The 4,543-nt window shown below is 35.5% G+C and overlaps 1 long non-coding RNA gene across 1 annotated transcript; it reads right to left on the bottom strand.

Moving 5' to 3' along the window:
- Window positions 1-272: 272 nt before the first annotated feature.
- On the bottom strand, window positions 273-4,197 carry LOC121785760. The gene is made up of 2 exons (XR_006047048.1): window positions 3,990-4,197; window positions 273-3,918 (listed from the first exon to the last, which is right to left on the bottom strand). It is a non-coding gene; the product is annotated as an uncharacterized LOC121785760 (long non-coding RNA).
- Window positions 4,198-4,543: the final 346 nt, after the last annotated feature.

Genomic DNA, 4,543 nt, shown 5'->3' with positions numbered 1-4,543 from the left:
AACTCTGAATACTTTAACTTTTGTAATGTCGTCTTAAGTACAATGTCTAAAAGTGAACTTCCTTTATTAAATGTTTTGGGTCAAATATTCTTGTTACCCCCTTTCTTCCCCGCTTCTTTATCCCCCCCTAGTCGCGGTCCACCGTACTTCCTATCCTTAGGAAATGCGGGCGTGACATATTGTATGCTTAGTTATCTTTCTTTTATTTATTCCTCCGATATAAACAATCATCTGCCTTTAACTGCTTATTATTTTTAGCATTATCTGTCAAAGGATCTCAATACAATATTCTTTAACAATCATAGTCATCAAAATCATTACATCAAAATCAAGCAAATTCTTTAACTGCCTATTATTTTTAGCATTATCTACCTAATCCCTCCAAAAACATAGTCATCAAAATCATTACATCATAGAATGTACAAAATTGAGTCAGATAAATAATAATGGACGGAAATATTGATGTTTCTTCCGAAATTAATGTTCATTTATGTTGTGTTTCTCAACAGAGCTCGTGCATAAATGGGGAGTATATTCAGAACTTGGTAAAAGACAGGGAAGCTACCTTGGTCTTTTGATTGTTTCAGCATAAGTACCTCCTTATTCTTCAGACATGGGAAAGTCAATGACCTAATTGCTAGGTTCCAGCTTATGAAGGTATCACTACATTTCTGGAGCTAATTGCAAAAGCTACACAATCATTTCATAGTCTCAAACGTGACTAGAAAAGAAATGGATATATCCCATAGAAAAATGCATTATCACAACAGCAAGAAACAACATATCTCAAAAGAATAGGCATATATATCTTCTGAAATGTGGAGGATAAAATTACAGTAATTTTATGAGAAAGTATACAAAAGAAACAACATGGGAGTTACAAGAACCAAAGTATCCATAAAAAGAACTCTCCAAATTTACCCAGCCTAAGCAAAGGATCACGTTATATCTAAAGGAATCCAGTCTATGAGACAAGTATGCTTTATGATCTAGCTGAGTTTCTTCTTTAATGTTTACTTAATTTATGCTAAATGGGAACACACTACAAATGTAAACTTAAAAAACAAAAAATAATAGAATGCCAATATTAACCCATTCAATGGACTGAGTGTCCATTTTATATAGAGGAGCTTTATCATGTGCCCCTAAGTGAAAGGAAATGAATATGATTATAAACTTATTCACTCCTACTTCTCCTGAAAGGCTTATAAGCAGTTAATTGTAGAAGAACTCTAGTTCTCTAGTAAACTGATACCAGGATTTTTCCTGTAAAATTTTAATTAACAATCTGGCAAGCAAAATAGCCAACTATTAACTAAATACAGCCAAATGATCTCTTCAGAGAACATCCTATATACACTATTATAATTAAATCTTTTATTCCGAATTGATCATATGATTGAAGAAGATAAATGGAGAGTTAATCATCTCTCAATCAATTGATATCTTCAATCAATGAATGCTAAGAGTTACTATATGATACTTATGTAACATCAGTACAAAGAATAACATTTTATGCATTTAAAGTAGTAATCTGAATGGAGAATAGTTCCCACAGACATAAGGTGTTGGCAAACTGCAGAAATATTAGGGTGTATCACTGCAGGGGAAAACATGCATAACGTTCCGCAGTTGGATGCTCAAGGTATGCAAAGGTAGCTGTTTAGTTATTAGATAATTAGACAATATTTGGTTTCTTGGAGCTTCAGTATTAGTAGGGATTTCTAGAGCCCATAGAGTTAGTTCTACACTTATACCATATGGGAGATTATTGTTATTATGATAGTGTAGCTTATCATCATTTATGATAGTGTAGCTTATCATCATTTGGCTGAGTAGACTTTTCAGTTGACCATAAATTAAGCTAATCTTTTCAACATGACTCATCGACCATCGTATCTTTTCAGCATGGCCTATATTGCTTACTCTAGCAAAGCCAATTTGAATCTAAGTCTAGTAAAAACAGTGAATGAGAAAGAACTAATGATGTGTTTGTCTTTATCAGCATTCAGGTGGCACCCTATCTCCTTGAATGATGGTCGCCCATCCAGACTGATCAATGGAGACTTTACATTTAGCAATCTTGTCACTGGCTCAAAAATGGGTTGCTAAGCTCCTGAGAAATGACACTGACATATGCGCACAATCTAAGTTCGTTCAGCTTTGCAGCCAAAGGCCTTTCTACGAAGAATGATGAAGGTGAGTTCACAGAAGTCTCTTTAGTAATGGTTGGAGTGGTCGAGCAACGAAAATAATTGCAGCTGAAGGATTGGGATCTTACAGTCGATCTTTATGATGTTGAATCATAGAATATTCAGCTTAACAACAAATTATATACATGATCAAATATGCATCACAAGCTCTAAGGGTTAAGCTCAGTTGTTAGAGCACCTTGTTTACATGCGGGCCAATGTTTTTCTTTAGCGGCATCCACCTCACAATCCAAGATCTTATAGAGAAATCGACGTATTACTCTGCAATAACATTAAGAGCACAATAGCCTGACGAGAGATTTAGTCATATTTGAGTGCCCTATTAGGTACCAAACAGGCCCCATCTTGTAAAAATTTGAAATAGTTTAACCGGCATAAATCCAAGGGAGTAAAAGACTACACAATAAGTGAAATTTACTAAAGATTTTCTTTGAGCCATTTGAGAGTTATCCAACTTGAGTTATGAGAACGAATGGTTTCTTTTTCATTTTTTAGGAAGAAAAAAGCTTGGAATTGTAGTCTAATGTTTGCCTCAAAGACTTACTCAGTGTTCTGTATTAAAAGTAAATCAATCGAAAACATGGAGCCCATGGTTATTGCTTCTGTGCTTCTCTTGGATTTAAGGAATAAGAGTGGACCAGTTGCGAAATTTCTAAACAATCCAAAGAGAAAGAAATAAACATCTAACCTCATAAGGGTGTCATGTTCATACACTATTTATTTAAATCCCAAGTAAAGTTACACCTTTCGTGCTCAAAATTAAAATCCTGCCGTTTTATAAAATTTCAGATGATGCGATATTATACACTTAAATGCAGGTCGTGTGTGATAATATACACTTAAATGCAGTGACACCATCTTCCTCTTTTATCACTCCCTCCAAGAACTACTACGTTAGTCTTAGTCCAAACCTTTCTAGTAAGCACCCCTAATGATTTTGAAGGCCTATGAGAGAGACCCTAGTACAATGCTTAGCTTGATCATGCCCTCACTAGAGGTCCAGTCAATGTAACAGCAAAGATCTCCTGGTCTCCCAGTACAATAGTCCATCACTTAAGTTTCACATTTCTTTGATGCCCCCCACCCCAGATCAAGACGCACATACCTTCTTGAGTTCAAAGATTTATTATTGTGACAAACTTGTGAGCAAATTAGGTCCATCATAAACATAGTCCATCACTCTCTTTATGCTTTCATTGCTATATTACACAATGAAAGACCAGCATAAACATATTCAAACATGGATGTACCTTTTCACCAAACACATCACATACCTATGTACAGATATTTTCAATCATATAGCTTGAATTGATGCTAATTTGTCATGGAAGTTTACACTATTTGGGGACCAACTCTATCAACTTCTTGAATTGTTATAATTGTGAATTTTGAATACAACCAAGAAAATAAAAGCATCATTATAGTCACACTCACACTCACCCCATAGGAAGTCCCTAGCAACCAAATCAGATTTTTTTACAAGTAATTTGTTTTTCCCCAAGTAATTTGTTTTACGGAAGTAGTGAGAGCGCATCCCAGAACAACAAGTACCATCTCTGAAGTTGTGCACAATTAATGTGATATTTAAACACATATATATCACAAATACTGTTCAGTCGTCCAATGTTTGCCCAATTGATCAGACAATGTTATCATATTTCATGATAGGGCAAAAGTTTGGCTGTCAATTTTGTATTGTACAGACCTATAATGGTGGAGAGCACGATGAAAGAATAAATAAATAAATAAATAAATATACTTGTGAAGCAAAATTACCAAAGGGATGAAGAGCGGAACGGTGGCCGCCGGTTATGCAGTCTGCGAGGCGGAGACGCGGAGCTGAATCCGCTGCTAGTTCATGGCGGAGACGGCCGGATTATGCTCGTCAGTAGTTGGCGATGATGAATTTTCCGCGGAGAATTTGTGGAATACCGATCTTGTTCAATTTTAGAGTATCCACAGCCCAACCTGATTCAGGGCCAAGTTCTCTCTGTTATCATTTTTCTAAATTTTTGGATCAGATCACGACTCCTTTAGAGCATCCACAACCTTGCTATGGCCAGCGACGCGGTCGTGGGTCCGGCCCCACTTTTTCTGCTTGCTCTCTGGCAAGAGCACAACACCCACAGCTGTGCTCTTCCGCAAGGACGAGCACAATTAATTTAAAATTCAATTAAACAATAACATTTCCATAATAATAAAATTCATTAAAAGAGCCTAAATAAAATTACAAATGACAAATAAAATAAAAACGACATAATTAAAAGCCTAAAAATTAAAAATTAAATAATTAAAATACTAAAAATTAAAAAAACCACTCCTCGTTACCG

Source organism: Salvia splendens, chromosome 22, assembly GCF_004379255.2.
Source record: "Salvia splendens isolate huo1 chromosome 22, SspV2, whole genome shotgun sequence".
NCBI lineage: Eukaryota > Viridiplantae > Streptophyta > Magnoliopsida > Lamiales > Lamiaceae > Salvia > Salvia splendens.
The sequence above is the reverse complement of the archived record's forward strand: the minus strand, read 5'-3'. Positions and strand labels throughout refer to the sequence as shown.